Source organism: Mixophyes fleayi, chromosome 4, assembly GCF_038048845.1.
Source record: "Mixophyes fleayi isolate aMixFle1 chromosome 4, aMixFle1.hap1, whole genome shotgun sequence".
Lineage (NCBI taxonomy): Eukaryota > Metazoa > Chordata > Amphibia > Anura > Limnodynastidae > Mixophyes > Mixophyes fleayi.
In genome coordinates, this window is record NC_134405.1 from 43187817 (window position 1) to 43212279 (window position 24463).

General features: G+C 43.4%; 1 long non-coding RNA gene and 3 other non-coding genes across 4 annotated transcripts in view; all 4 read right to left on the bottom strand.

Moving 5' to 3' along the window:
• LOC142151305 (uncharacterized) overlaps positions 1-24463 on the bottom strand; it is a 130641-nt gene that overhangs the window by 29647 nt on the left and 76531 nt on the right. The gene's annotated exons all lie outside the window — the stretch shown is intronic.
• On the bottom strand, positions 13951-14091 carry LOC142155995 (U4 spliceosomal RNA). The gene has a single exon (XR_012692076.1). It is a non-coding gene; the product is annotated as a U4 spliceosomal RNA (small nuclear RNA).
• Positions 19408-19548, bottom strand: LOC142155914 (U4 spliceosomal RNA). Its single transcript, XR_012691999.1, has one exon. It is a non-coding gene; the product is annotated as a U4 spliceosomal RNA (small nuclear RNA).
• LOC142156077 (U4 spliceosomal RNA) lies at positions 24299-24439 on the bottom strand. Its single transcript, XR_012692152.1, has one exon. It is a non-coding gene; the product is annotated as a U4 spliceosomal RNA (small nuclear RNA).

Genomic DNA, 24463 nt, shown 5'->3' on the forward strand with positions numbered 1-24463 from the left:
TCTACCATGATTAAAAACAATACAGGTTGCTGGAAAATTATTTTTCTTTCATAGAATATTAAACTTGAGGCTTTTACAAACAAAATAATTAAAAATTGAAAGTTGATAATGATTCTGATAAAAACAATGGTCAGGTTCACCTTCTCATGAAATACCCCACCTACCTTTCCCTCACACCCATTGCTTAATTGAAACTGTTGGTTGTTAAAGTGATGCATGGTTAGTGCAGTACTTGATGTATATTTTATCTCAGTGTTGGCTAACCTGTGACACTTCAGGTGTTGTGAAACTACAAGTCCCAGCATGCTTTGCCAAAATATAGCAGCTTATTGCTGGAAGGGTATGCTGGGACTTGTAGTGTCGCAACACCTGGAGTGTCACAGGTTAGCCAACAATTTTATCTACCGTCTCATGGTGTATTGTACTTAAAGCTGCTCTGTCACACAGTACACCATACATGCCAAGACAAGGGGTAGGAGGGGGTGTGGTGACATTGTCACTATAGCCCCACCCCCACTATAAAACACCAAAATTCATGGCATTGAATAGTGGGGCGTGGCTTAATGACATAATTAAGCCCCACCCCCCTACAATCAATGCACAATGCAGTGAATTTCTGCAAAAACAGGAGGTTTGCCTACTCTTCTGGGAGTCAAGGAGGACTCCCCGAAATTCCAGGAGAGTAGGCAAGTATGCAGTACACTTGAATCTAATGTCTGTTTTTTTTTTTTTTTTTATCTTTATACAAATAAAGATTGTCTATATGTTTTATTAATGCACTTGTATTTCATTAGTGAAAATATTTTTTTTTTATGAATACATTTATTTATTTATTCCTGGTCCATGTCTTCTCTGAACAGCCTAAGGAAATGCTACCAATCCATAAGGAGAAACAAAAGGGGATTCAAGATCATATTCGACTAATTAAATTGATTATTTATCTTTTATACACAGCCACCTTGCACCCGAAACAAGCATTTGCACTTGATAAACTTACTGCACTATTACCTGTACCTTTTCCCTTTTTCACAGTGGTGTAGTGGATAGCACTCCTGCCTTACAGCACTGGGGTCATGAGTTCAATTCCCGATCATGGCCTTATCTGTGAGGAGTTTGTATGTTCTCTCCGTGTTTGCGTGGGTTTCCTCCGGGTGCTCCGGTTTCCTCCCACACTCCAAAAACATACTGGTAGGTTAATTGGCTGCTAACAAAATTGACCCTAGTCCATGTATGTGTGTGTGTCTGTGTGTTAGGGAATTTAGACTGTAAGCCCCAATGGGGCAGGGACTGATGTGAGTGAGTTCTCTGTACAGCGCTGCGGAATTAGTGGCGCTATATAAATAAATGATGATGATGTTATTTCCACGTCTGCATTAAAGATTGACAGGCTGTGGCTCAGTATCTACTGAGGAACTGCAAATATCGGCACGTCCAGGCAGGGCATGTGGTCTAAACCTACATTAAACAGAGATAGAGAAAATGTTATTATATATATATATATATATATATATATATATATATATACACACACACACAGTGGTCAAAGTGAAAATTTAGAAGGGGCAGTATTGTATATGCAATGGGAATGAGAGTGAATGGAATTTTATAGCATACAGGGGAACATAACTACTTAATGATTAAAAATATTCACATTATATCACACATATAAATTATGGACACTATGCACACACTTACCCTGCTCCTCCCATGTCTTCTGCCATGGAGTACTGGCCAGCTACAGAGATTTTTTTTTGTTTTTTTTTATTTAACTTTATTGACATCCTGTCAGATTGTTTCTTTTTTTCTTTTTTTTTAACTTTATTGGCAGCCTGCCAGGGAGACATGGCTGCAGTTCACACTGCACACAGTAGTCCTCACTCCCAGCAGACAGAAGAGAGACAGCAGTAGGGCCTAGGAGTCAGAGGTGTCCAAGTTCAGTCCTCAAGGGTCATGTTTTCAGGATTTCTGTTTGTAGAAACAGGTGGGATAAATACTAACCCAGCCAAATAGATTAACTCATCTGTACTTAATTAAAGAAATTCTGAAAACATGAACTGTTGGTAGCTCTAAAGGAATGAATATGGACCTCTAGGGTCTAAGTAATGTCAGCAGCTATATTGAGAAAAAGATTTGTTATGAAGCCATATTAAAGCTGCATTACCATCTACTAAGTAAGTGTATTTTTTTTAACCAGGACTCTTCCAGTTCTTTGCACAGTCCTTGGGATTGCAGCTTGTGATTGGCCCTCACACTCCCTTGCGGTCCTTACATTTTAAGTGGTGAGTGGAATTAATTTGCCGGCTTTGTAATGCAGAACTGGCGGAGTCCTGGGTAAAACAACTGCAGCTGTCCTTATTGTTCTCCACCTGGTGGTGGCCGTACTGGTGTTCACTATAGAGTGTGGACAATATATTCTATAATCCTACTTGACTTTACAATTGGTGCACCTATAAGATGAGCAACAGAGGAGATCCAACTTTGTCATTTACGTTTCTATAAATGCAAACGCCCTAGTTGTAGCCAGTGGGGCCCAAAGTTTATGCAGTTTGACACCATACCTGGCTTCCGTAATTCGGGTATACTGCTTAATGCCAATTCTCCTTGTGAAAGCCACCAGGGGCAGAGCTGGATTGAGGGTAGAGACACCGGGGGTACATGGCTCGTGCTTCCCCTCTCAGGGCCACCCAGACCAGGCACTGTAATGTTCTTGGTGGCTGGCCCCTCCTCTGGGACCACTCATTTCCATGCAGCTGCAGATCATATGACCCCTTCCTACCCTCCCCTATAAGTGGTGGCCTCCACCTATCTGCCACCGACACATCACATGGGATGCGTACCACATGACATGCATGCTGTCACATGTGTGCAGACTGCAAGAGAGTCAGACAGAAGAGTCTGCCTCTCCGAGAAAGTTGGCTGGATGAAGGTAAGTGTGAGAGGTACGGAGTCTATTTATTAAATGTGTATGCTATGTATTTATTGTTGGGAGAAATGGTGCTATTATTAAATGTGTATACTATTAGTTTTGTATATGTCACGAAAGTGAAACCGATAACGAGTGAAGCCAGGAACAAAGGCACAAAGTATAAGCACGAACAGGAGTCAGAGATGATGCTTTCTATCAGGTAGGGAGACCTAGACCAGAGCAAAAACAAGCCCGTGCTCGGTATATCCCATATTATATATGGTACCAGCTGCGTGGCAATATAAATGCCCATATATGTATACAAAACAAAAAGACAGTTGTCAGCGCTTATCATTAACACTGCATATCTGTGTGTGTATCTAGCAAATTGAAAACATGAGGTATTAGTTCACATTTTGATCAAAACATTTAAGCTTGCATCCCAGCGTCTTACACTGACCTATATGCTTTAAACTAGGGATGTGCACCGACGACTTTTGAGGTCTCGTGTTTTGTGTTTTGGATCCGGATTTTCGTTATTTTTGGGGTTCGGATTTGTCTCGCAAAACACTTGACGAAAGGTCTCGGTTCGGATTTAAGGTTTTGGATTCGGATTTTTTTTTAAAAAAACATAAAAAGTTTAAAAATCAAGTTTTTGGGCTTATTTTCACTCCTAGGCTATTATTAACCTCAATAACATTCAATAACAAGCATTTCCACTAATTTACAGTGTATTCTGAACACCTCACAATATAGTTATTAGTCCAAAACGTTGCAACAAGGTATCTTTCTGGACTGCGTAGAGGAGTGGGTCACCACAATATCTATTAAAAACCCTGAACTTTTATGAATCGCACCAATAAATGTACCTGGACTGCGTAGAGGAGTGGGTCACCACAATATCTATTAAAAACCCTGAACTTTTATGATTCGCACCAATAAATGTACCTGGACTGCGTAGAGGAGTGGGTCACCACAATATATCTTAAAAACCCTGAACTTTTATGAATCGCACCAATAAATGTACCTGGACTGCGTAGAGGAGTGGGTAACCACAATATCTATTAAAAACCCTGAACTTTTATGAATCGCACCAATAAATGTACCTGGACTGCGTAGAGGAGTGGGTCACCACAATATCTATTAAAAACCCTGAACTTTTATGATTCGCACCAATAAATGTACCTGGACTGCGTAGAGGAGTGGGTCACCACAATATCTATTAAAAACCCTGAACTTTTATGATTCGCACCAATAAATGTACCTGGACTGCGTAGAAGAGTGGGTCACCACAATATATCTTAAAAACCCTGAACTTTTATGAATCGCACCAATAAATGTACCTGGACTGCGTAGAGGAGTGGGTCACCACAATATCTATTAAAAACCCTGAACTTTTATGAATCGCACCAATAAATGTACCTGGACTGCGTAGAGGAGTGGGTCACCACAATATCTATTAAAAACCCTGAACTTTTATGATTCGCACCAATAAATGTACCTGGACTGCGTAGAGGAGTGGGTCACCACAATATATCTTAAAAACCCTGAACTTTTATGAATCGCACCAATAAATGTACCTGGACTGCGTAGAGGAGTGGGTCACCACAATATCTATTAAAAACCCTGAACTTTTATGAATCGCACCAATAAATGTACCTGGACTGCGTAGAGGAGTGGGTCACCACAATATCTATTAAAAACCCTGAACTTTTATGATTCGCACCAATAAATGTACCTGGACTGCGTAGAGGAGTGGGTCACCACAATATATCTTAAAAACCCTGAACTTTTATGAATCGCACCAATAAATGTACCTGGACTGCGTAGAGGAGTGGGTCACCACAATATATCTTAAAAACCCTGAACTTTTATGAATCGCACCAATAAATGTACCTGGACTGCGTAGAGGAGTGGGTCACCACAATATATCTTAAAAACCCTGAACTTTTATGAATCGCACCAATAAATGTACCTGGACTGCGTAGAGGAGTGGGTCACCACAATATATCTTAAAAACCCTGAACTTTTATGAATCGCACCAATAAATGTACCTGGACTGCGTAGAGGAGTGGGTCACCACAATATATTAAAAACCCTGAACTTTTATGAATCGAACCAATAAATGTACCTGGACTGCGTAGAGGAGTGGGCACTGGGCACCACAATAAAATATATAAAAAACCTTCAACAGGTCTGCATTACACTACACATACGGCTGCTCCTCCATCCTCTCCATCATATACATGTTGGAGTTTTAGCGTGTGACAACCTCTTGTTTTTGATAATGTCAGTGCATTTTGAATATTTTTCAATTTGCCCCACACCACTGAATGTACTTTATCAGTTTATCTATGATACGCATCTATCTATCTTGACTGCGTAGTGTGTTGGCCCCGGTACACAATTTTGTACCGAGGCCACAATATAATTAAAAAACCCTCCACGTGTCAGAATTCCACCAAACAAGTATCTGGACTGCATAGTGGGGTGGCCCCGGTACCCAATTTGATACCGGGGCCACAATACCTCCTCCAAACATGGTACAGACAATTCGTCATTGAGAGACCCCAGACAGACAGGGTCGAAGTGTTATTGTTTGACTTTGTAAACCCAAAAAAATGTCCCTGTTGCACATAGTCGTGCAATGAAGACTGACTTTTTCATTTAAAGGCACGATCTTTAAAGTGTAGTGTTTGTAAGTCTAAGTCATATTATACTTTTGGTAAAATTTGTTTATTTTGTTCCTCTTTATGGTAATTAGTAATAGAATTAAAGTATGAAATAGAATTAAAGTATGAAATAGAATTAAAGTATGAAATAGAGTGGTATATAGAGTTGTAGTGTGGTATAGATAGAGTGGTCCACACAATATAATAATAATAAAACCCTAAACTGGTCTGAATTCCACCAAACAAGTATCTGGACTGCATAGTGGGGTGGCCCCGGTACCCAATTTGATACCGGGGCCACAATACCTCCTCCAAACATGGTACAGACAATTTGTCATTGAGAGACCCCAGACAGACAGGGTCGAAGTGTTATTGTTTGACTTTGTAAACCCAAAAAAATGTCCCTGTTGCACATAGTCGTGCAATGGACAGTTACTTTTTTATTGAAAGACTCAAGCTTTCAAGTGTAGTGTTTATAAAATATAAACAACAATACAGTAGTTTTAGAGCACGTCAATACCTCTTGTTTTAAATTATGACACGGCATTTTACTTTTGGTTTAATTTTTTGTATTTTTTAAAATTTGGTTTTACTTTTTGAACATGGCAAACGACTGTTGATTGGTCATATAATGCAAAAAAAAAAGGTCCAAGATGGAATTGTCCTTGGGCCCTCACACCCACCCTTATGTTGTTGAAATAGGACATGCACACTTTAACAAACCAATCATTTCAGCGACAGGGCCTACCAAACAACTTTGGCTGAAATGATTGGTTTGTTTGGGCCCCCACACCAAAAAAGCTAATCATCTCTCCCTGTACAGACTAAACAGGCTCTACTGAGGCAAGATGTCGTCCTCATCCTCAACCTCTGATACCTCTCCCCCTACAGTGTGTACTTCCTCCTCATCACACATTATCAATTCGTCCCCGCTGGACTCCACAACCACAGGTCCCTCTGTACTATCTGGAGGGCAGTGCTGTACTTCATTGAGGAATTGATTATTCATTTTTATAAACATCATTTTTTCAACGTTCTGAGGAAGCAACCTCCTTCGCCGCTCACTGACCAGGTTCCCCGCTGCACTAAAAACTCTTTCCGAGTACACACTGGAGGGGGGACAACTCAGGTAAAATAGAGCCAGTTTGTACAGGGGCTTCCAAACTGCCTTTTTTTCCTGCCAGTAACAATATGGACTGTCTGACATGTCTACTTGGATGGTGTCAGCAAAGTAATCATCCACAATTTTTTCTATTGTGACAGCATCCAATGCAGCGACAGTAGACATGTCTGCAATGGTTGGCAGGTCCTTCAGTCCGGACCAGATGTTATCAGCATCCCCGCCAGTGCCTCTTTTGGGAAAACTGAGCTTTTTCCTCGCAGCCATAGATGTGGAAGAAAATGAGGGTGGAGCTGTTGGCATGTCACGGTCCTCTTCAGAGGACAATCTCCTGACCAGCAGGTCTTTGCACCGCTGTAGACTTGTGTCCGCCGGAAACAGAGACACAACATACGCTTTAAACCGAGGATCGAGCACGGTGGCCAGAATGTATTCCTCTGACTTTAAAAGAGTGACCACCCTCGGATCCTGGCAAAGCGTACGAAGGGCTACATCCACAAGAGCTACATGCTTGGTGTAATCGCAATGGCTTACCAGCTCCTCCCTCACTTTCTCCAGCTGCTTCTGCAACAGCCTGATCAGGGGAATGACCTGACTCAAGCTGGCAGTGTCGGAACTGACTTCTCGTGTGGCAAGTTCAAATGGCTGCAGAACCTTGCACAACACGGAAATCAGTCTCCACTGCGCTTGACTGAGGCGCATCCCCACTCCTTTGCCTATGTCGTAGGTGGCTGTGTAGGCCTGAATGGCCTTTTGCTGCTCCTCCATCCTCTGCAGCATATAGAGGGTGGAGTTCCAGCGCGTCACAACCTCTTGTTTGAGGTGATGGCAGGGCAGGTTCATGCTTTTTTGATGTGCCTCTAGTCTGCGGTAGGCACTGGCTGAATGCCGAAAGTGTCCAGCAATTTTGCGCGCCACCGCAAGCATCTCCTGCACACCCCTGTCACTCTTGAGGTAATGCTGCACCACCAAATTAATGGTGTGGGCAAAACATGGGACGTGCTGGAAATTGCCCATATTTAATGCCCGCACAATGTTACTGGCATTGTCTGACACCACAAATCCCCATGAGAGTCTAAGTGGGGTAAGCCACTGGGAGATAATTTCCCTCATTTTCTCTAATATGTTGTCAGCGTTGTGCCTCTTATTAAAGCCTGTAATACACAATGTTGCCTGCCTTTGCACGAGCCGCCATTTTGTAGTTGCTGCTACTGATGCAGCTGTTGCTGTTGCTGCGGAAGGGGATGCATCTACCCAGTGGGCTGTCACAGTCATATAGTCCTTCGTTTGCCCAGAACCACTTGTCCACATGTCCGTGGTTAAGTGGACAGTGGGTACAACCGCATTTTTTAGAGCACTGAGGACACTTGATCGTACTTCTCTGTACATTTTTGGTATCGCCTGCCTAGTGAAGTGGAATCTCGACGGGATTTGGTACCGGGGACACAATACCTCCATCAACCCTCTAAATCCCACTCCACTGATGGCGGACACCGGGCGCACGTCTAACACCAACATTGCAGTTACAGCCGCAGTTATACGCTTTGCAATAGGGTGACTACTATCGTATTTTGTGGTCATGGCAAACGACTGTTGGACGGTCAATTGTTTTGTGAAAGACTTAGCGGTCTTACGACTTCCCCTCTGGGAAGATGACCGACTAACAGCAGCAACAGCAGCAGTGGCAGTAGTAGGCGTACCGCTGCAGGATTCCTCGGATGAATCCCGTATTGAGGAGGACTCAGTCTGGCTGCTGACTTGGGCTGCAGGACTGAATCTGATGGAGATTGTGGAGGAAGTTGACGAGGAGGGTGTTGCTGGTGTGTATCCAACTGGACCACGGGATTTAGGTGTCCCTGTACCGATGAGGGTCCTAGCCCCAGTTCCTGAACTAACCACTGAACTATGAAGGTTATTCAGGTGACGTATAAGGGAGGATGTTCCTAGGTGGGCAAGATCCTTACCCCTGCTTATTTGAGCTTTACATAAGCTACATATGGCCATACATTGGTTGTCTGGATTTGGATAAAAATAACTCCAGACCGAAGAGGTGCATTTTTTGGTCTTCTGACCAGGCATGACGATGGGCTTTTTCATCCCATGGACATCAGCTGTTTCCCCCCCTGGTGCCTCATTTACAATAACCACATCACCATCCTCATCATCAAGTTCCTCCACAGCGCCAGCTACATCATCAATAGCCTCCTCCCGAGCCACCTCTTCCCGTACAGTGATGGGAAGGTCAGGCTTGACAACCACCAACACCCTTGGACTCGCCTTGTGGATTTGTGATAATTTCTCTTTAGAAGGCAGAGTTGTTTGCTGTTTTGTTGCTGACAGCATAACTCTCTTCAATTTTTTGTAGGGGGGGGGAGGAGGAGGAGGGCTAAGATCCGTGGGTGAAGCTGAACCACTAGTCATGAACACGGGCCAGGGCCTAAGCCGTTCCTTGCCACTCCGTGTCGTAAATGGCATATTGGCAACTTTACGTTTCTCCTCAGATGATTTTAAGTTTCTCTTTTTGCTACTTTTTCTTAACTTGGGCTTTTTGGATTTTACATGCCCGGTACTACGAGATTGGGCATCGGGCTTGGAAGACGACGTTGATGGCATTTCATCGTCTATGTCATGACTAGTGGCAGCAGCTTCAGCATTAGGAGGAAGTGGGTCTTGATCTTTCCCTACTTTATCCTCCAAATTTTTGGTCTCCATTATATGTAGCACAAGATACTGCAGAATGTGTGAACTTGGTAATATTGCAGTACCAATGGACTTATACTGCTGTATTGGTTTTGCAAATTTGGTTATAATAATTATTATATATTTTTTTTTTTTTTTAATTTTTTATTTTTTTTTACTTTTTTTTTATTTTTTAAAAACTTGGGAATAATGGGGAAATAACTATGCCCTTAGAAGCACAGAGCACAGGACACAGCACCACTGGACTGAACAGGACACGGCACAGGACCCAGCAGCACTACGGAACTCAGCAGGACAGAGCACAGGACACAGCACCACTGGACTGATACTGCAGAATGTGTGAACTTGGTAATATTGCAGTACCAATGGACTTATACTGCTGGATTGGTTTTGCAAATTTGGTTATAATAATTATTATATATTTTTTTTTTTTTTTAATTTTTTATTTTTTTTTACTTTTTTTTTATTTTTTAAAAACTTGGGAATAATGGGGAAATAACTATGCCCTTAGAAGCACAGAGCACAGGACACAGCACCACTGGACTGAACAGGACACGGCACAGGACCCAGCAGCACTACGGAACTCAGCAGGACAGAGCACAGGACACAGCACCACTGGACTGATACTGCAGAATGTGTAAACTTTGTAATATTGCAGTACCAATGGGCTTATACTGCAGGATTGGTTGTGCAAATTTTGTGGTAATTAAAAAAAATTAAATTAGTTTTTGGTATTTTTTTAAATAACTTTTTTTTATTTTTTTAAACACAGGGGAATATTGGGGAAATAACTATGCCCTTAGAAGCACAGAGCACAGGACACAGCACCACTGGACTGAACAGGACACAGCACTGGACCCAGCAGCACCACTGACCTCAGAAGGACAGAGCACAGCACACAGCACCACTGGACTGATACTGCAGAACACAGCACAGCACAGCACAGAACTAAACAGCACAGCACAGAACTAAACAGCACAGCACGAGATCTACCAGGACAGAGGACCACCTAACACACCCTCCCTCTACCCTGATCAATGCGCGAGTGAAGATGGCGGCGACTAGCGGGGAATTTATAGGATCCGAGTATCGCGAGATCCGACAACGGGATTATGAGTCAGAGCCTCAGTTTCATATTTGAATTTGGCGCCAATACCCGGATCTGTCTCGGATCCGACTCGGATCGGCAATGTTCGGGTGGGCTCGGATTTCAGATATCCGAGCCCGCTCATCTCTACTTTAAACACCATTAAAATGCAGTTAAAATCAGATGCACTCACCTCCCAGGTATAGGGGTTTACATCTAGCAAGGGCTGGCTTGTGAGCCACACCCAAATGTGCCTTAAATTGGCTTTATGGACAGCTGCTATGACAATAAGGCAATATTTTGAGACAAAACCAGAGAAAAAACAAGCCCGCGCTCGCCCTGATGATCTGACCGTCATGGAAAGGAGGAGGACCCTTATAAAGGGAACTGGCTGGTGATCATCAAATCACCGCAGAGCAGACGTTTTAAAGGTTCCTGGGGTTGCGCATGTGCAGAATACTTGGCAAGATGGCGTCCGAGGATCAAGGAATGCCAGGCTGTACAGTAGATAGCAGTAACCAAGGGAGACCAATGTACATAAGGATTAGAATGGAAATAAACTGGTGAGATGTGTGATAGTGTACAAGTTGTATTGCAGCTCTTTTACTGGCTCACAGCAGTGTTTTCTTGGGGTATTTTCTCTCTGTTTGTGCCTTTCTGGATCAGACAAGCATCAACTGAGCTTAACACACCAGCAGCCAGAGGCAGTGAAAGCTGTAGGATCAAGTAGAAGAGAGCAGGACAGTCTGACAACTGTCCTGAATCTGGTCCGACTACAAGGACAGTTGGGAGGTATGTCCCGCTTCGAACAGCTCTGCTCGTGAAAGCAGAGCTGCGTGCACCTAACAGTAGTGTACACAGTATTGCCTGTGTATTTGTCTTAAAAAAAAAAAAAAGCTGTATTAATTCATAGGGGATTCCCTGTTTGCCCAGGCCCCCAGAGTCTTAATCCAGCTCTAACTGCTGTATTTGTTTGCAGAGTGTCTATACCTCTTGCCATTTGGCAGACAAGTGGCCTCAATCTAAACAAGTGGTCATGTCTTGAGTCATTGTTTCTGTGTAGTTGATTTTTTTTCTCTAAAATGTCAACATCTCATTAATACTTCATAACATGAACTGGACATCAATGCAGAATAAATAAATGAATATATATATATATATATATATATATATATATATACACACACACATGATGTGGATGGGATTGATGGACACAGGTTTGATTTTTTTTGAGATGTCCATATAAAAGGTGAGCCCTAAATTGTTTTGCCAATATTGCCCCTTTGCATAGCAAGCAGAGGGGTTTTCTGCTAGATATTGTTGGGCATACAGCTTCTCTACACTACAATTTATTCCAAAATCTGGATAGTAAGAAACGGCTGCAGCAAATTAATTTCTTGAAACTCGTCAGTCTGCATAGTTATACCTGGATCTGATGTGGATGAGGGAATATTTGGCGTTGGCACACATTATTATCTGTTTTCTGGTATATGGGCCTGTCTGCCCTGATTCCCACTCACTCTGAGCAGCTTCTAACATTGATCGCCTCTGCTGCGTCTAGCAGACTGCTATTCCAAGCTGATACTAGCCCTCTGCACCGCAACGGTGGTACTATAGAACGCACCAATGCCCTGCCTGTAAAATCTGAGTCTGAGCTGACAAAGTATTGCTTCCCCGAACTGGCGCAAATTCTGAGTTCTCCGCTCAACTACTATCATCAGGTGATGATTTTTTTTTATAATTATAGTATAGTATATATAGTAAACATACATGTATAGTATATTGCAAATTTGACTTAATATAGTCTACAAACTTTATACTATAATAAATTTACTATTTAAATCATTTGGCAGACAAATGTGGTACTGCAGTTTTTTTTTGGGGGGGGGGGGGGCGGCAATATTTCTTGGGGGTATTCCATACACTTGAGATTAATACCCATGAAGATTTAGGACCTGGAGGAAACCACGGTGGACCTGTGGGTAAAGGTACCCACACAAGCAGTGCAGCAAAGTACCGTGCCCCCGTGGAGCCTTATGGTCTAGGGCAGTGTTTGGCTAACCTGTGACACTCCAGGTGTTGTGAAACTACAATTCCCAGCATACCCTTTCAGCAATAAGCAAAGCATGCTGGGACTTGTAATTTCACAACACGTGGGGTGTCACAGGTTAGCCAACACTGTTCTAGGGGGTTGGGTTGAAAAGGATAATCTTCTTTTTTTACACTTTTTTATACCCACGGTTGATGGAAAGCTCTTTTACCACTTTATTGAATAGGTAATTCTTTATTCTCTATGTAGTCCATTTACTAGTAGAGTTCATTAAATGTTAACTTAATATTATACTGCTACTTGCTGTATTTTTATTTATCTTTCTTTAAATGTGATGCTTGCAAACTTAATAGTATTACTATACAGATGGCTGAATAATGTAGCCTTTAGTTTATGGAATGAGTAAAGATACAGTAATAATTCTAATTCATATTCATTTGTTTTTATTCTCTCTATGTATCCGCAAGTAATGACTTTCTATCATGGATTGGTAAAGTTTGGATAGACCTTTTTGTTTTATAGGAAGTGCGATGTGTGTGCACACAGGTGTAGTCTTCAATCTTCTTTACGGAGAAGAGTCTTTATACTCCTGACTTCAGGGGTCAGAATACAGCAGCAGGTAAAGGATCTTCATACTTCCCTTGGCCACAAACCTGGGGGGGGGGGAGGATCGCTTTTCATTGAGATCCACAGGAGCTTCACCCAGGGAACTGAAGCGTAAAACACACCCTGACAGAAGGGGTGAATCTTCCAGCTGTTCATTGTCACTGAACTGTAAATACCAAGGTACATCAGGATAACATACAAAAAAAACCATTATCTCCAGCCCAAATCTTTGCAGCCACTCTGCCCGTGAGCTCACTTGAGGCTGTTCTCCTGATCAAAGGACCAAGGGCTACATTTACTAAGCTGTGGGTTTGAAAAAGTGGGGATGTTGCCTATAGCAACCAATCAGAGTCTAACTGTCATTTTGTAGAAGGTACTAAATAAATGAAAGCTAGAATCTGATTGGTTGCTATAGGCAACATCCCCACTTTTTCAAACCCGCAGCTTAGTAAATCTAGCCCCAAGGCTGCATGCATACAATGGCCCTTATTGTAATTGACCGTAATAAGTGGTAAAGATTATTTCAAATCTCACCTGGGTACAGCCTTGACAAAGGAGGATCTTTGTTGTTTCATTACGATGTTATCACATCTATTTCTGTCATCCATTCACAATTTGTTTGAAGTAATTCAATTCCTTGCTGCCTGGGAACCACCCCCTGAGATGATATGCAATATAATTTTCAATCCCCATAAATAAGCTAGAGATGGGGTACCTCAAAGATGTAGCTCAAGTCTTATCTTATTGAGATAAATATATATTATTGATTATAATTACTTTAGCTTATCTGTTTTTTTACACATTATTCAGTCTCCAGAGAGACTGTCAAAAATTGCCGATGCTGACTATATTTCAAATCATCATGGCGGGGTATTGGGAAAAGTTTTCAATAAGCAATAATCACGCCTCGGATTAACCTCATTGGCTATGATACTGCCACTGCGCAAAGCTAACCAGTATTTCATCAAATGATGACCACCTTACATAGGATGCTGGATCGAATTGTTGAGACACATCATCATCATTAGTAAACGTACAGCTGAGGATTATGGGAGTGGATATGCTAATAAGCCACTCCTCCCAGGCTCAGACATTGCCTTTTTAGGGCAATCAGTGTCTCAGGCCATTGATGAGGGTGACTGAGACAAACTGCTATAGCTATGTCCTTGAACAGGAGGTAAGTAGGCTTGCGCAGCCTATGGGGGCTGTGAACATACGGACTGATAAGAAGATGCAAGCTCTCTCCTATTGGTCTGCACAGTCATCTGCCCTGTTTTACAGCCAACTAATGGATAAGTTAATTTCTGCACGTGAAAAAAAAATAAAAATACTAATAAAGCCTCTTTGAAAGATTCCTGTTACACAGCAAAGAATATCAATACTTCATCTGGGGTTTCAATATGGACAGAGTGAAGCGGTCAGTTATGTACAAGGAGTCCCTCAAAGGTGGGAAAGGGATCTCCGATATCCCCACCATGCTGCGAGCCTTCTTTGTCTGTAACTGCGTCCGCAGGACCCTCATCGAAAAGAACATTTGCTCTGCTGGGAAGTCCATGTCTCGCTTTTTTCTCCTGCCTCTTTGGAGGACCCTTGGTTGGGACAAGTGGGACAGCTCCTTCCCTCTCAAACTGGACTACACCTTGGTTTTACCTGGATGTTGGACAATTTGTGAGGGACTTAATTTTTTTTAAAAATTTTTTTTTAAAGCCTGATAACGTGCAATCAAAATCAAAAAGTGCCCAAAAAAGGTGCAAAAACATAAAAAAGTGCACTAAGGGATGGGGAACTTGGCCCTTCCTGTAAAAAGAAAGGGCCCTGGTCCCCGACCCCCGGAACCAAAAGGTCCCTTACCAAGGGGGTCCGCTGCAAGGCTAGGGGGTCCCTTTAGCCCCTGGGATCCACCGAGGCTTCACCCAGGGCTCTACAACTAGTCCACCCCCTAAGGGGAGGACCTTCGAGGGGGTTTTCGAGGGCCCAGAGCCTCAGGGCCGCACAGCCCCCCCCCCCCCCCCCCCCTAGATCTTCCGGGGACAGGAGCCCAAAAAGGGCCAACCCGTACCCAAAAAAATCCAACAAACGTTAAAACATAAAGGTAAAAGTGACAGAAAAATAAATAGTGCCGAGTGGATACCGCCCCAGCCTAATCTTAAACCAGACTTGTGGAAGCCAAAAATGGTCCACAAGTTTATCAGAGCAAAATACTTTATGGAGACTGTTCCAGAGCACCCTGCAGATACAGCTAAACATGTGTGGGAGAATGTGGCCTCTAAGAGGCTGACTAATAGACACAAAAACATTGCATGGATGGCTATCCAGGGGGGTCTGCCTCTCAGGACATTCATACACTCCTGGAACCTGTGCAGATATGTCCACTACCACTTCTGTATCACCAGAAGAGAAACAGGTCAGCATGTTTTTTGGGACTGCCCCACTGCACAGGCACTGTTGGATGCCTTGGAACACGAACTTAAGGACCGTGTGCCCAGGACTTGCCTTTCATATCATTCAGTATTTTACGTATTATTTCCTGGGACCCACATTATTGGCGCCTTATGAACTGTTTAAGGACGCTATTTGGCTTGCCAGGAACTGCCTCATCTTGAAAAGAGAGAAAATGACCAACGTGCAATCAAAATCCAAAAGTGCCCAAAAAAGGTGCAAAACCATAAAAAAGTGCACTAAGGGATGCGGAACTTGGTCCTTAAAAAGAAAGGCCCCTGGTCCCCGACCCCCGGAACCAAAAGGTCCCCAGGACTTTATGGCAGATAGTTAACTTTGTGATTAAATACTATTGTTGTATCTAGTTGTTCAAGCTGGTATTATGAGTTGGGAAATCCCATTTAAGTTTATATTCAATTGTATGTGAAAGATGTGTTCTAATCTATTAGTTACATTTAAGCTGGGTACATACTACAGGTATTTCGTCCAATAATCCCCTCAACCAGCCGACATACGGCCGCTCGTTCGAAAGTCGGGTCAGTGTGTGTGTAATGACACGATGGACGAAAGTCTTCCCAAATGATTGATTGCCGGCTCAGTCAGTTGGTCGTACCTTCAATATTTTCGTTCCAGATCACCTTTCCATCGTGTAGTGTGTATAAATTTACGATCGATCCACGATAATCCTCTGATACTTCCTCGAGCTGGGGCTCCGTTGGGGGGCATGTGTATAGAAATTTCAGATGCCTGTACCTGTCCCACGTGGTTCGGCGTCCACACATCACTGACTTGTTAATTAGATGATTGTAACGGAATAGCAATAGCAGTAGTGTATGGCATTTATGCGTCTAGCATATGGCAGCCAGTTTAATAAAGTGTAATGTTATACCAAAACAACGTTATGTGTATTTTCTAAATCTGCCTTCTTAATTAGGTCCCTGTACCACCTTATTGGGCGCGCAATTCACATTCTTTTGAAAAGCAAAATATGTGTATGTCAGAATGAACTGTTGAATGAATGAAGAGACAGTGTTCTCTTCAGTATTTGGGTGTTACCTATAGTGAAAGCTCTGCCCCTTTATGCTAATGTCTTTGGTATATCCTTATATGACCTAAAATGTCGTTTCAGTGTGTACGAAATTTAAATAATTGTTTACGACAACATGGCTGTAAAAGTTCCTACCTGGACGGTCGCTCTTCCATTTATTGTCTAAAACGAGGCTAGTGTGTATGCAGTCCATGGATCGAGAGATCGGACCATCGATCGGATGTTAAATCGATCGGCATAAAACGTTGGTGAAAAATTAGGCAGTGTGTACCTAGATTTAGTTTTCATTCTCCCCTAAGGCTAGGTACATTCTGGAGGTTTTTCAGCCAATCATTGGGCCAATTAGCCGATATACGAGCGTTTGGTCAGAAATCGTGTTAGTGCGGCGGTTCCCAAACTATGCGCCGCGGCTCCCAGGGGTGCCGCGGCGCTGTCACTGGGGTGCCGCGGGCCAGCCATATAAAAAAAAAGAAAGAACACAGTAACTTACCAATCCGCCGGGACCCAGTAGACTCCTCTCTCCCGCAGCAGCTGTCACTGTGTTCTTTTTTTTTTTATATGGCTGGCCCGCGGCAGAGGAGTTAGAGGGATCGTGACAGCGGGGCAGAGGAGAGGCAGAGGAGGGTGACAGCGGGGCAGGGGAGAGGCAGAGGAGGGTGACAGCGGGGCAGAGGAGGGTGACAGCGGGGCAGAGGAGGGTGACAGCGGGGCAGGGGAGAGGCAGAGGAGGGTGACAGCGGGGCAGGGGAGAGGCAGGGGAGGGTGACAGCGGGGCAGAGCAGAGGCAGAGGAGGGGGGCAGAGGAGGGTGACAGCGAGGCAGAGGAGGGTGACAGCGAGGCAGAGGAGGGTGACAGCAGTGCAGAGGAGGGTGACAGCGGGGCAGAGGAGAGGCAGAGGAGGGTGACAGCGAGGCAGAGGAGTGAGAGGGATCGTGACAGCAGGGGCAGAGGAGGGTGACAGCGAGGCAGAGGAGGGTGACAGCAGTGCAGAGGAGGGTGACAGCGAGGCAGAGGAGAGGCAGAGGAGGGTGACAGCATGGCAGAGGAGTGAGAGGGATCGTGACAGCAGGGGCAGAGGAGGGTGACAGCAGGGGCAGAGGAGGGTGACAGCAGGGGCAGAGGAGGGTGACAGCAGGGGCAGAGGAGAGTGACAGCGAGGCAGAGGAGGGTGACAGCAGGGGCAGAGGAGAGTGACAGCAGGGGCAGGGGCAGAGGAGGAGGACAGCGTGACAGAGGGCAGAGGGGGCATTGTGAGAGAGGGCAGTGTGTCTGGATGCAGAGGGGGCAGAGTGTCTGGATGCAGAGGGGGCATTTTTGCATACAACTAAATAAGTATTTCTGTCCTGACCTAAATACTTATTACAATTTTTTGACCCAACTACTTCTAAAACAGGACTGCTCAATAATTATTTTGGAGGGGTGCCTTGAAAAAATTTGGAGTGCCGTGAACTGCAAAAGTTTGGGAACCACTGTGTTAGTGTATATACTTACACAATGAACGACAGTCGTTCCAAAGTGCTGATCATCATTTCACTTGGTTGGTCGTACTGTTTAATAATCTTGTTCCAATCACCTTCCGATCATGTAGTGTGTATGCACTCATGTTCACGCTCTCCATAGAGTTTACAGAGACATGGGGGTATATTTACTAAACTGCAGGTTTAAAAAAGTGGAGATGTTGCCTGTAGCAACCAATCAGATTCTAGCTGTCCTTTTGTAGAATGTACTAAATAAATGACAGCTAGAATCTGATTGGTTGCTATAGGCAACATCTCCACTCTTTCAAACCCGCAGGTTAATAAATATACCCCATGGTCTTTTCAGCCGATGCCGGCGATGAACATGTCCTGGTGACTAAATGTAGACAGTGCTGTAGATGGAATAATTTATTCTGAGCCTGAATATTTAATTTCAGAATCACAGAAGCTAACAAAATTTGTTATTACATGTGGATAGCTATAACAAGGTGGTTTTAATCAGTGTGACAGGAATGAATGAATAAATAATTTGCTGTAATTCTCTTAAACATCGAGGACCAGATGAAGAGCACAGATCTGAAGGTAAATCATGTGTAGTGTGTATGCATGAATCTCCCGACGGATCAGACTTTCAGTCGAACGTACAATTGTTGTAGTGTACACGTCGGTCGGAAAATTATCCAGTGTGTACCTAGCCTTACAATTTGGGGACATTATTTATTATTCCTACATCCTGGTTTTCTCTCACACATTTCTTAGTACAAACATATGTTGTTATTATGTTACCATAAAAACCTGTCGTAGTTCGGATTCCTCTATTAAGGCTACTAGAGGAAAACTGTGGTATTCACTTTCATTTGTATATTCATGGTGTATTGCTAACTCCCTGGTTTGTGCTCCATTCTGTCTATGGGCTTTAAGGAGCTTTGATTTTTATAGTGATCTCCATCCAAGATTCTGCCTGTTATTGACTCACTTAAAGCACCTCTTATTATTATGTAACAGGAAATCCATGCAGCCAGCTAAATGCCGGTGCGCATTTCGCTGGAGAATTGGTTTGTCAGGGCAAATAGATCCTATCTATTAGAAGTACTTTAGTTTATTTGTTATTATACACCTTATTCAGTCTCCTAGGAGAGCAACATGAGTTCATAATCCACAATATAATTTTCTCTCCCCAAAAATAAACTAGAGATGTGTTCTTCAAAAATACAATTCAAGTCTTATCTAATTGAGGTAAATAGATACCATTTATTTAGTATATTACTATGACTTTATCTGTTATTATAGAACTTATTCAGTCTCCAGAGAGACTGTCAAAAATTGCCGATGCTGACTATATTTCAAGTCATCATGGCGGGGTATTGGGAAAAGTTTTCAATAAGCAATAATCACGCCTCGGATTAACCTCATTGGCTATGATACTGCCACTGCGCAAAGCTAACCAGTGCTTTATCAAGTGATGATCACCTTACATAGGATGCTGGATAAAATTATTGAGACACATCATCATCATTAGTTGACGAGGAGCTGAGGATTGTGGGATTGGATATGCTAATAAGCCACTCCTCCTAGGCTCAGAAATTGCCCCTTATGGCAGTCAGTGCCTCAGGCCATTTTTTTTAATTGAAAGCCTGAGAACTTGCTTTTCTAATCCAAAGAGCTCGAAAAAAAGTGTGAAACTTGAAACGCGTGCACAAGGAATGCAGAATGTGGCCCTCCTCGTAAGGGCGTATCCGCAATCTAAAGTCCATGAGACAAAAACATAAAAGGGAAAGTGAAAAAACGTGAAGAAAAATAAATAGTGCCAAGTGGGCACGGCCCCAGCTTAAAGGCTGAGCTGGTTCTAAAATATTTCTCGCCCAGCCAAAAGGCCAGGGCAAATAATAAAGGCGGTGCTTAAAAGAAAGTGGTTAAAGGTGCATGAGTGCCAACATAATCACGGGATATCTATAGTAAGGATCCATGCCCGTGATTTTTTGCCACCCTCGGGTCGCCACTCAGGAGGTATAATTGTCCCAGGCTTTCAAAGCGGCATACCCGGCCCCTGGCAAGAGGACCTGGGGCCGGATATGTCATTTTACATAATCCTAAGATTAGGATTATGTAAAATGGCCTATGATAGTTGTCCTGATATTTTGTAGGTTAACTGATATTTAATAAAGATTAAGTTTTTATTTAAAAACAATTCCCTCCTATAAGGTACTGGAGTGTCTTCCTATAGTACGAACTCTTGTCTTTTGTTCTTCTGGTAGTGGACTGGCTGGTAGTGCACTTTGTCCCTCTGGCCCAGTTGTCTAAAGCTGAAACATGGGCATCTCTGTTTACTCAATATGTCTTCCGCCTCCACGAACTTCCCGTATTGTCTCTGATCGTGGCTCTCAGTTTATCACTTAGTTCTAGAGATCCTTCTGTGCTTTGCTTAGAATCAACATTAGCCTGTCTGGATATCATCTGCAGTCCAGTGGTCAGACAGAGAGGTCAACCACTCCCTGGACCAGTTTCTTTGGTTGTATACTTCTAAATGTCATGATAATTGGTCTACATTGCTCCCATGGGTGGAATTTGCCTATAATAACTCTTGTCACTCCTCCACCCCCTCATCTCTGTTCTTCTGCAACCTCGGTTTTCATCCCAGAGCCAATTCACTCCCCTCTCTTGTTCATTCTGGTCTTCCTGTGATGTGACATACTGCCTCCCTTCTCAGAATCATCTGAAAGGAGGTTCACTCTACTCTGCCTCCTCTCGATCTAAGTTCTCTGCAGACCTTCACAGCAGAAGTTGGCCCTTCAAGGTGGGCGAACAAGTCTGGCTCTCTTCCCGGAACATCAAGCTCAGGCAGCCCTGCAGGAAATTCGGGCCTAGGTCCATTGTCCTTTCATCGCCATTAAATAGGTCAAATCAGTAGTCGTCAGACTGCAGCTTCCTCGCTCCTTAAGAATTCCCAACACGTTCCATTGCTCCCCTCTTAAACCTGTTACCGCTTCTAGCAAGTTCAAATCAAGTCATCCACGTAGACCTCGTACTGTCCATGTTGATGGATGCCAAGAGTTCATTGTGGGAAAAAATCTTGAGTCTTAAAAGGTCCACTGTCAAGTTAATTTCTTGGTTCACTGAAAGGGGTATGGCCCAGAAGAAAGGTCTTGGATGCCACAGAGGTATTTCCATGCTGACAGGCTCATCAAGGAATTCTTCAAGCAATTTCCTAAGAAACCTGGATATAGAGGTTCCTTAACCCCCTCCTCAAGGGGGAAGGGGTACTGTCACGAGCCTCCTCGCTAGGAGCAACAGCTCACCTGCATCTGTTGTTGCCCTGGCAGCCTGGACATCATTTCCGGCCTCATCATCCTGGGGCATTGCCAGGGTGACCGGGATGCTCTTCTCATTGTCGCCTCATCCCGGCAAGTAGTTTGACTGCTGGGCGCATGCACGCAGTGAGAGCTTATTAAATAACAGTGTCCTGAGTCTGATTCTAGTAGACAGTGCTCTGCTCTCCTATTGTTATTTATTTGTAATGCGCCACAGATTCCCGGATTCAGATGCAAGTGACAAATAGATGAGGCAATAGATATAAGTAGGACAGATGAGTGTGAACAGTGCTATGGGGACCGCGTGCAGCAAAATGCATGACAGGACATACAAGGGAGTCACACAGTAGACAGACATTGGACAATAGGTAGAGAGGACCCTGCCCGAGAGAGCTTACATTCTAGAGGTAGGGGTGGTGAGAAACCGTAGGATCAACCAGGAGAAAATGGAGATGGCAGGTGAAGGAAGAGGCGGTGAAGGATAAGATGGTCAGGAGGTGGTAGGATACGCAAGGTTGAACAGGTGAGTTTTGAGTGAATGTTTGAAGGACTGAGATTCGAGTGAGAAGGGGTAGACCGTTCCAAAAAATGGGAGCAGCATGGCAGAAGTCTTGGAGGCGAGCACATTAGGAGGTGAATTGAGGTGGAGGTCACAGGCAGATTGGAGTGGTTGGGTAGGTATGTATCTTGAAACCAGGTCAGAGATGTAAGGGAGAGAAGTGTTGGTAAGGACTTTGTAAGTAAGGGTAAGGAGCTTGAACTGATTTATGAAATTGATAGGGAGCCAGTGAAGGGTGAGGATAAGCCTAGCGGTTGCATTCTGTATGGCTCGATGGTCAGTAAGTAGGAGATTGCAATAGTTGAGACAAGAAATGATGAGTGAATTGACCAGGATTTTGGTTGCTTCCTGAGAGAGGAAGGGACAGATTTTCATATGTTACAGAGGAGGAAGTGGCAGGATTTGGTGAGGGCAGAGTCAAGCATGACTCCAAGACATCAAGCTTTGGTGATTGGAAAGAGATTAATGCTGTCAGTCAAGAGGGAGATATTGGGAGGGACAGCAATATTTGTCCCCTTTCAGTATTTAAGGCATGGAGGGCTTAGACTCCCTGCTGACCAGCTCCTCTTTCCTGTGGATACTCTGCCTGAATTCTGATTGATTCCTATTGTGACTGCTGGCTTGTTTCTGGACAGCTCTTGAATTTTGATTGTCCCTTGAATTTTGATTTGGCCTGGTCTTTTAGATTCTCCCTGCTTGCTACTGGCCCTGATCATTTGGCCTGTCCCAAACTAACCTGCTTGCTTCTGACCCACGACTCTTGGCCTGTTCCTGGTATTCTCTGCCATGTTCCGGTTATCTGCTTCCTACCTCTGCACTACGGTGACCACACATATGCTTTTACTAGCTAGAGTCAAGTTCTGTGGGCATCTGAGTACCTGTTAGTGCGACTAACTCTACGGGAAAGGTGGCTCCTATAGGTGAAGACCTGTTTCTATCAGTTCTAAAAGTTTGTCAGTAGACGTTAGCACTACCAATTGGCTGGGGAGAGGAAGGATGCCAGATTTTAAATTAAGGACAAGAATATTTTTACCTACCACATATTAGCCTGGTGTAGAAGGAGAGGCGTTACAAGCATATTAGCCTACGGCAACCCTTAATCTATAAGATTGGAAACTGAGCAGATTCAACTGCCTGTCCTTCATGTCCCTACAAATGCAAAAGCCCTAGATGTAGTCAGTGTGGCTCTCACAAAGTTTATGTAGTTTGACGTTTTGGATAGAATTTTTTTTTTTTTTTTTTTTAAATAGGAAGTCCGATGCGTGTACTTTCTCTCAACCAACGTTAAAAAACTTTGCCGATGGTTATGACAGATGAAGAGCACAAATCTGAAGGTAAAATGTGTATAGTGTGTACACAGGAATCTGCACACTGGTCTGGAATTCTTTTTTTTTTTTTTTTTTTTTTGTAATCGTTGGAAAAATTGTTATGGATATCTCGCCTGGAGAAATTTTCTGTAGTGTGTACCCAGTCTTAGATGTGGCAGTATGGAGAGTGTAGGTGACTGGAGTTTGGTAGCTTTATAATGAAGACAGTAGGAGAAGTGGGGGCTGAACATACCACTTCATGCACCCCCCCACTGATTTTATTTTATGTGCATTTGTTTCAATTCTTGCCACGTATTAGCAATAAAATCATGGATTTATATGCCTTTTTTCAAAATGAGTGATTTCTGTCAACCAACAACAAGAAGGTATGTACAGGCATAAGGTGCACAAGAATGTGGTTTTCAAATGCTTTTAAGGAGAAGAGACTCTTTATCCCTGAACTCTGGGGTCAGAAGACAATGACACAGGAAGGATCTTCACTTCACATTTTCCTTTTCCACAAGCCTGGGGCAGGGGATTCATTTTTCCTTGAAATCTACAGGAGCTTCCCTGGAAAAGAGGAATTCTCCAAAGAATAAGGATATGGGAGCCCTAGGACCACACCACCTCCCTTAGATTTGATAAATAGCCCATAAGAATGAACCACACCCTGAGGGAAGGGGTCAGTCTTCAAGCTGTTCACCGGCACTGAACTATAAATATCAAGGTGCGTAAGGTTAGCACATGAAAAAAATGTGTTTCACCAGCCCAAATCTTTGCAGCTCCCTTCCCATGAAACCCAATCAAAGGCCCTCTCTTGACCAAGGTGTAGCAACAAAAGTTCATGGCCCCTTCCTTCCTGTTTGGGAACCACCAGCTGAGCTGATCTACAATATAATTTTCTCTACCCAAAAACAAACTGCTTCAAAAATGCAGTCCAAGCCTTATCTTATTGAGGTAAATATATGCTATTGATTATAATTTAGCGTATCTGTTTTTTTTTTTACAAATTTTTCAGTCTCCAGAGAGACTGTCAAAAATTGCCAATGCTGACTATATTTCAAGTCATTATGGCGGGGTATTGGGAAAAGTTTTCAATAAGCAATAATCACACCTCGGATAAACCTCATTGGCTATGATACTGCCACTGCGCAAAGCTAACTAGTCTTTCATTAAGTGATGG